Raw genomic sequence first — 9,743 nt, forward strand, 5'->3', positions numbered from 1 at the left:
AAGCTAAGCACCCCTCAACTTACACTGAAGTCCCTGGGAGTTGAGGACATTCAGTACCTCAGTCAGGGGCTGAATTCCTGTGTACACATAAAAGCCCTTCCTGAGCTGGCCCAGAAGGTCACTGACCTCTTCTCATTTAAATTCCTACCTAAACCTTCCCTGTACCATGACACCCACAAGAAATCAAAGATGTTTCTCTTTATTTACACTTAAAAAGTCAAAATAGCTTTGCTCCACCATGTACACTAACCTTTGCTAAGTAACTGAATAATCTTTTAGTTGTTACCCCAGTGCTTCCTCCAGTCCATTTACACCCTGCTGTTTTGCTGCCCCCTATGTTGTGTTATGTGTCTGAAACTGATTTGTAAGCTCTTTGCCTCAGAGTACAAATAAGAAACTGCCCCAATTTAGCATAGTATTAGAGACTTTGAAATAATGAATACTGAGAAAACCCTTCCCCCTCTGTGTGCAGGGTAGAGTCATTCCCCCAACAAGGCTACATCAGATATTATATGATTGGTGAAAAGATAAGTTTTCAGCTGAGATTTCAAATGAGATGGAAAAGTAATGAGGGGAAATATGGACAGGAACTGAACAGAAGGGTCTAACACCAATAGAGCTTATTTTGATGGTTTCCTTTTGGTTTTAAAATATACACACATCGCATGCTCTGGATACATTTACAGTATTACAATATACCCGAACAGAAAATAACAATCAAATTACCCACCAGCTCTCAATTCCCACCCCTTTTCCAGAACTATATCCTTCCCTTAAGGAAAAGTCTGGGAGAACAAATGGCTCTTTCAGCTTGTCCTGAAGTTTAACACTTTCAGGCTCTGACATGCCAAACCAGGGAACAAATTCCACTGCAGATGATATCTCACCAAGATTGACCTGCTCATGCCCCCTTTCAGTTAAACCAAGAGAGACGATATCTTGAATGCAGCTAGTTAGCTCAACTGTGGTGGTATGAAATAGGAGAGAATCTGTGTGACAGTCCACAGAAGGTGTCAGTGCAAGATGAGCAGAGGAGCAGAAAGGGAGTAGAGAGAAAGATAAAGTCCATGGAACAGGCAGCAGTAAGTTCATGGAGGGTTTTAAAAACAAGGAAGATTGATATTCTCTGCCCATGCAAATAATCTGGCCCTGACCAACTTTCCACACTTCAAACAAACCACACAGCACTCCCAGTTCCTCCCAACCCTAGCAAATCACATGGAGCTGATAAACTCTCCCTTCCCTTTCCCCCTCCCCCACTTCAGATATAAGTGTTGTAGCTATTCCCTGACTTGGAGCATAAAGTGGGAATGCTTCAGGACCATCCTCTTCATTCACACCAAAAGTGTTAAGCCCTGCTTGCTCCACCATTGGGAACAGATTGTCAGGAGGAGGGACACCTTCCGTGACTGACACCAGGTCTACACTAGAAACTTTTGCAGGTATAGCAATGTTGGCTGGAGCTGTGATTTTTTTGTGACATTTTTATATTGGCAAAAGCCAATGTGGATGTGGTTATGCTGGCATAGAAGTGCTTTTGGCAGCATAGCTCATTTTATTTGGGCAGCTGTAATAAGGTATACCAGCAAAAGCAGTCCAGTGTAGATGAGGTTAGACAAGGCCTTAGGGACTTGCTGTGTTCAGGGAAATGGCCTTAGGAAACCACTTCCCAGCTGACAGCAGGCATTAGGAGAACTACCCACTATCTGAACATGTGAGGAGTACAGCTGACCAAATAACTGATTTTTTAGTTTTCTGGCCGTTCTGAAACATCTAAAAAAAGTGGTTCCGTTTGGGTCGAATTGAAACCTTTCTGAATTTTCAGCAAATTGAAATGTCAGAAATTTTTCATTTTGGGGTCATAGAAAACATTTTGTTTCAGGCATTTTTAACATAGGCAAAGGCAACGAACAACTACACACACAGAATTGGAAGAGGATGAAGAACCTCCCTCCTAACTTCTAGCCCAGTCGTTAGAGTACTCACCTGAGATTGTCACAGACCCAACCCAGAGCAGGAAGCAGAACCTAGATCTTACTACTACCAAGTGAATACTCTTACTACCAGGCTAGAGGGTATTCCAGAGTGAGGCTCACTCAGTCTCTCTTGGGGCAGCCGTTCCACTTGAATAGTGGAGTAGTCATTGGGCCAGAAACAGGCAATTGCCAGGTGTTTAGAGCACTTACCTGGAAAGGTGAAGACCTAAGCCCTGCTCCAGAATGGGGATTTGAACCTGGGTCTACATCCCAGGTGAGTGCCCTAACCACTAAGCTAAAGATAATAAGGGTAGAACCTCTCCTTCCTCCTCAGTTTTGTAAATGGCACCTAAATCAATTTGTTAGTCTCTAAGGCAGTGGTTCTTAACCTTTACTGCAGCCTGCACCCCTTTGGTTCTCAAAATATGTTCTCGCACCCCTTATCAAAAACCAAATTTGTTCTTGCGTCCCTTATCAAAAATCGTTGAAGTTGGTCAGTTCTTTAAACCTAGATATATTTTTGTTTGTATATTGCAGTAATCGTTAAAAAATGTATAATGTTAATAAATACATAGGTGTGATTAAACCAAGTAGTTGTACTTACGTGCCTGTGCTTAATTTGTGTTTTCGATGATTTACCTTCTAAAAAAATCTAGCATGTCTCGCACCCACAGAAAGGGCATCTTGCACCCCTGGGGGTGCATGCACCCTAGGTTAAGATCCATGGCTCTAAGGTGCCACAAGGACTCCACGTTATTTTTGCTGATACAGACTAACACGGCTACCACTCTGAAACCTAAACCCCTTTGTGACTGTAGCCTAGAAAATCAAAGCATTTAGTTTTGGAAATGCATCAACATTTCTGAATTTTTTTTTGTTTTGATTGAAACAATTTGCCAAAATCAACAAGAAATTGCAAAATGTTTCAGTTGACGTGAATCTGCATTTTTTTGGCAAAAAAGGTTTCAGCCAAAAAATTTTACCCAGGTTTAGTCAGGAGCATAACAGGTGGAAAACCCATCTGGCCATTGGGATACACTTTAAGGGAGGGGCATATATTACTGTGTTTGTACACACAAGATAAAGATACATGTCAGCTAACATGTATGTAGCTAACAAATGTAGTTTTGGTCACTGTGGATAGAGAGTTCAATAGATGTTAAGCATATACAGTCATTTAAACTTTCAAAAATATTTTTTTTAAATGAATGTTGCAGAGACCATGAGAGGAACCCTGAAAGGACCTGGTGACTGTTTTTAAATTTTACTAAACTTGGGAACTAAATAGCTTGACAGTCTCTTTTTAAACAAGCAAGCCTCTCACCTCTCTCTGGTTTTTATCCTATCCAGCTGTGCCCATCAGGGTGCAGTCTGGATGTAAGGGGATTGCTGGGATCAAAGGCTGCATTTATTTCTGTCAGTACTTTAATTTAAATTTAACTCCTGTGTGCTTTAATCTGAGCTGTAGTTGTCCTAGGTAATGACATTTTCTGACTAACTGTTGAAATTACTAATGAATTAAAGGTACCAGCGTAGTTACAGGTTGAAAAAGGTGTTATAACCAGCTACTAAAAATAAGTAAGATCCAGATTTCTTCCCACAAATGCAAAGAAATTCAAAGTTGTTTGGTCCTTCACTAACTTCATTGTTCTAAAATATTGCAGTAGAATATGCCTCAATCAGTGCTATGAGATCTTTATAACAGCTAGGAACAACTGGGTCATTTAGGCCTCAGTCCTGCAAAAGGAACTGCATGGGTCAGAGCAGACACCGCTGCAGGGTCAAACCCCATGGGAGCCTTAGCACAAAGTTTAATCTTTAACCTCTTAGCTACTTCATTTTGCTACACTTGTAAAAGCAGCATTCTAAGCACTTTTATCTAGCAGTTGAAGCAGTAGATTGGATGCTGGGACATCTAGATTCTATTCCCAACTCTGCCACTGGTTCTTTCCATGACTTTGGCTGAGATATGTAGGCTTTCTGTGCCTCAGGGTATGTCTACACTGCAATATAAGCATAGGCTCAAACACAGGCTTGAGCCCAAACCCGCCCTTCTAGCTACACAGAGCTCTGTATGACTTAGACCCTGACCCCCAACAACGCGCAGGATGGGTGGGTTCAAGCATGGGTCCTGCTAGGACTCAGGCCCAAACTCCATTATTTTGCAGTGTGGATGCAGCTTGGGTCTATGCCCTCTGGACTCGGGCCCTAAGAGTCTGCCAATGCTATCCTACAATCCTACTGATGGTGTTGTTTGTCCTCTCTATTGCAAGGGTAGTCAATCAACTCCCAAGAAATGGTAGCAAACCCCGCCCCCCCTTGTTCAAGTACAGTAGCGTCCATTTTATTCTGACCTCTGAACTGCAAACACAATGAACCTTCTCCTGCGTTTGAAATGTCCACCTACCAGAGGAAGACCTTTGCCAAGTGTGCTGCTTCCTGGTCATGGAGGTTATGGTGTATCTCTGGTGCGAGGCAAGCAACAAGCGTGATTTTACTAAGAGCACCAGGAATGACTACACATACCAAGAGACAGCAAAGAAGCTGGCAGTGTTGGCGATTCACTGGACCAGTGCAGGAAGAGGATTAAGTGACTCAAGACTGACTACTGGAAAGTTAGAGATGAGAACTGCACCTCTAGGAACTCACCAGCATCCTGCCCCTTTTATGCAGCGTTTGACTGGGTGCTGGCTACCGTGCTCGGGCTGCCAATTTTGGTTGAATGTATTCCTGGAGACTTCATCACATGACATAATCTTTAATTAAAGATTAATCTTTACTCCTGGGGACTCCAGGCCAATCCTGTCGCTGTGGAGTTCTTTGCAAGTCCACATTAGTGTGTGTGTTTGCATGCAGTCATAAAAGGCTCTATCAGAAGCCACAGGGAGGCAGTAATCCATGTGGACACTAACAGAGCATCCTGCTGATTCCTCCAGGAACTTTATCCCAATCCTGGGTGCTGACAACTGCAAACATATGCCCCTAACGGGAACTCCAGAGAGATAGTCACATTTTAGGGAAGGGTGTATTTTCCAAAGCCACTGTGGTAGCTGGCCAGCCCTCTCCACTGTAGTTGTGCTTTTCAGTTACCATAAGTTTGAATATTTTGGTGGCATACATGGGGCTAGCTTGCCACCAGAAGCTGGGAATAAAGTCTCTCTTTGTCATTCAGGAACCACAAGAATTGTTTTGTCCTCCAAAATGTGGAATGCCTGAAATGATAGAGAAGGCTTACATACTACACCACAGCCACCCACTTCCCCCAGAGTGGTCACAATTTTTAAACAAAATTGTGATTTTTAACTTACCATTCTGTGGGCACTCTTTTCATTGTGATTAACCCAGTTCTGTTCACGGAGTTTTTGGGATCTGAAGCATTCCTCTGACAATATACTGACATTCAGTTTTGCAAAGTATCATTTTTTGTCCCTGAGATTCTACAAGGATTGGCTTGTTGTTTTTTGTTTGGTTGGGGGAAAGCAGGTTGTGCTCTTGCACTGAACCATTTCTAAATAACGGAGACAATAATGCTCTGTTTTATGTCTGCTTGCAGGCACCTCTAGCTCTACTGGCCATTGTACCCAGTAGATCGCACATACTCCAGCCAAGCCTGGGTCACCATAGAGTTATGGACCAGTCCAAGAAGAAGTGATTTCCATGATGAACTTAGGGTTGACATTCTGAACATGGCCAACAAGCATGTACAATGCCAGAAAGAGAAGGATTCATGGCAAGGGGAGAGGCAAGTAGAGAGGCACAGGCAGGCTGCAAAGCCTGAGGACAGAATTGCAGTGTGGGAACAGGCACTTCCATTGCCATTCGGGGAACGTCGGTTGAGGGAAGATGACATAGTGCAGCAGAAAGACCTGTTTGAACAGCTGCTTTTGCTAATGGCCACAAGAGTGCAGGCTCCAGCTGCCCCCACACTGTGGCCTGAGACTGAGTCACCTCCGCGGTACCATGTGCTGCATACCAGGAACACTCTGGACAATTCCATGTTTAGGTGGCCTACGCAACTGGGACTTAGCAGCTGGACAGGGCACATCTACCCCCCTGCATACTTCTACCCCTGCAATGACCCCCACTCTTCTGCATACTTCTATCCCATGCTGTCCCCCACACCCAACTGCATGCATCCGCCCCGGCACAGACCCCTCCCCTGTGCAGTCCACAACCCCCCTGCAGGCCTCCAGACCCATGCAGCAGCGGTAAGTGCATGCTAAACACACAAGAAAGGGAAAGGAGAACATGCCAGGGGACACACCTAAAATTAGGGGATTTTTTGATTGCATTGTTTGCCCTGTTCAGTGTTTGGTTTCTGCATTTTGTTTTATTACTAGTTGTGAAGTTGGTTTGTTACTGCTATTCCAGTGTTCTAGTGGCAACTGGCTTGCCTGGCAATACTTTAATATCTTTATTTTTGTAATACAAGTAAAAGCTTTTATTTTATTACGAAAATTTATTGCCATCTCTGCATCACATCTTATAATGTGTACTTTGAATAATAAAGATAAACACAGGATAAGGCACAATTGGCAAGTTGTATTCAACCACAATACCTCAGTACATCTATATTTGCAAAAAGAAAAGGAGCATGAAGTGGGCTGTAGCTCATGAAAGCTCATGCTCAAATAAATTTGTTAGTCTCTAAGGTGCCACAAGTCCTCCTGTTCTTTTTTCAGTACATCTGTGTACATCAGTCACTAATGAAAGTGCACTGGTCCCCCACCCTCATTACATTAACAGTCATATCATCCAAAATAAAAATGTGGGACAGTCACTGCCCCCCTAGTCTCTACGTACACTGACAGTACCCCTTCCCATTTCATTGCATGATGTGACAATACCTCATTTACTGTAAACATTGCTGTACAAAAACATTGACAAACATACTATTCTCCCTCTTCCATTGGCCCATTCCAGTCCATACTGTGGGAGCACAGAGCATCCTTGATGTCTGTTGCCCAGGTGCATCCTGTTCCAGCTATGATCAGTGCTCTTTCTGGCTGAGTGTATCAGTTCAGCAATCCACTACTGTCATAGGATGATTCAGGGGCAAATGGCTCATCCTTGGCTTCACAAAGATTGCAAAGAGCACTGCAAGCCACAATAATGCAGACAGCACTGATAACGCTGGAATCCCAGTGGGATTTCAATCTGCCAAACGCACATTCACCCACCATTCTGCACCTTCTTTTGCCAGGGCCTTTGAGCTCAGGATGTAGTTTCAAAAGACAAAGCAAAAGGGGGTACATGGGATCCCCAGAATAACGATGGGGACAATAACTCCATTTATGACCATGTCATTTGGTGGGAATAGTTTCCCCAGCCTATCCATGAATGTGGACTGCCAACCAATGGAAAACTTCGGCATCATGAACCTTTCCAGTGCAGCCCACACTGATATCCGTAAATCATCCACAAGGACCTGCATAATAATGGCATATCCTTTATGGTCCATGTACTCATTTGCTCCCTGAGGAGGGCAAACTATGGGCACATGAGTCCCACCAGTGGCCCTGGTGTAGTTTGGAAAGCCCATTTTCTCAAAAGCAGCAATTACTTCAGGAATATTATTTATGCCCCCCCACCACTGGGTACATCCCACACCTGACCACTTCCATCCTTTCCACCACTTTATCCACAGTTGACTTTCCAACACCGAACTGATTAGCAACGGACCTGCAACAGTCTGGGATAGCTAGCTTCCAGACAGTTATAGCAACCTTATTCTTAACTGATATGGCCACCCTCATGTGTATGCTGTAATGCTGGAAGGTTGGGGCAAGCAAGGCAGGTTCTGGACCCATGGATGGTCATCCTAGGTCCGTATGACAATGTGATCCCATCAGCCTACACTTATGACCCTGTTCCAGAAGTGCCAGTCAATGTAGGGGACATCAGCAGCTATATTGAGAGTCATGAGACACATCAGCCAGTTCAAGTCTTCCATCTGTATCATCTTCCTCCTCCTCTTTCTGTTTCATCATTAGCCATCACGGACTCGGTGGGTCAGAAAACACTGCCAAAGTGTCCACCAGTATCTCATGGAATCTCTCCCCGATTCCTGAAACAGGAGCAAAAGCCCAAGCAAGGGAAGTTCTTCCTCCATGTTGCTGGCTCCGGTTGCTGGGAGTGTTCAGACCAAAATGATGGCTCAGCAGAATGTGTTGGTTCTGCCACGTTGAACCACAAACAAAGGGCGCCTACATCACCACATTTTGGGAGGGCAATAGGCAGTCTGGGATATGGTTAGTTGAACTTGGGTCTGCATACTGCAGTGGGGATGTTGAAGCACCAGTGTGGGGTGCGGACTTGAAAATACTTATCCGAGAGTCACCAATGAGTGTGGATGCTCAAGTCCTAGGCTTTCAAATCCAGGGTCTTCAGATTCAAATCCCATTAACTCTGAGCTTGCATTGCAGTGTAGATATACCTTCAGTTTCCCCATCTGTAGACAAGGCATACAATAATAGCTCTTACTTGCCTTTCTAATCTGCTTTGAGATCTGAGAGTGAAGGAACCAAATACCTAAATCCCTTTGAGGATCTGTGCCTGTGAGTGCAGACAGTGAAATCCTGGCCCTATGGAAGTCAATGGGAATTTAGCCATTGACTTCAATGGGACTAAGATTTCACCCCAAGTATTATTAAAGAGACACTCACTTCACTTCACTTCTTGACTCCTTTTCCCATTTACATGGGGGCAGATGTGCCCACATTCTTCACCACTCCTCTGGTCCATGGACAGGTTCATAGATCTTTGAGATCCAGTTCTTTGCTCTTCAAACTTCTCTTGACAGAGTGTTTCCATTGTTTCCTTCCACATCCTTTCTTGCTGTCTTCTTCCTCCTATGCTTTTCTTTGCTAGCCATTCTTTCCCCATTTTTATCATATGTCCAGCGTGCCTGAAACATGCTCTCTCCAGCCTTTCTATCACTGAGAGTACCAAGTTCATTTTCCCTCTAATTTCTTCCATGCACACTCTGTCTACCCTCCACTTGCCGTCAATTCTCCACAGTATATTATTAGAGACATTGTCAAATTAAAAACTATATGCTGAAAACTTTACTGATATTACTAACATCTTATATTATTAAAAGAGGAAAGAAATTAAAGTCAAGTTGTCGTTGTTTGCTGTCTCTTATTTCTTTCAGCATGGACAATGAAAATCAATAAAGTCATTTTTGTTTATTGCTAATTTTTCTTTCAACTTTTCAGTGCCGTACTGTTTGGGCTTCAAACACTGCAGGGGGAATGTTTATTTGTTTTGCAACAACTGTTTTCTTGAATTTTAAAAAACAATTTTGGAAATATTTTTGTTTGGGTTTAGGTTTTATAAAAGCTTGTTTTTACAGCATTTAAATTCTGATCTCTGGTCCAAGTTTAAGTTCATAGGATCCTCAACTTATTGACACTTCCTCAGTGACATACTAGGTGCATGGTGCAGCACCAGAGGTATTTTTGCCCTGCATATTGTGCTTAATGAGGACAGCAATGAGAAATTTAGCTCTTTTGGTATTTTATTGATGTGCAATATAAGATAATGGTATTACCTGTATGCTCATACAGAAATGCATATGACAACAGTCCTCTGACATTTGATATGATATATTTACAAAGAGGCAGCTTTGAATACCCTTACTCAAATTGAATAGTACCTCACTCCTTGATTTCAGTGCTAATACATAAGGAATAAGGAACTTACTGTAAGTAAGGGTATTAGAATCTGTCCTGCAGATTCACACACACAGCCACATGTAATCTA

The sequence above is a fragment of the Lepidochelys kempii genome, chromosome 1 (genome assembly GCF_965140265.1).
Source record: "Lepidochelys kempii isolate rLepKem1 chromosome 1, rLepKem1.hap2, whole genome shotgun sequence".
NCBI classification, from domain to species: domain Eukaryota; kingdom Metazoa; phylum Chordata; order Testudines; family Cheloniidae; genus Lepidochelys; species Lepidochelys kempii.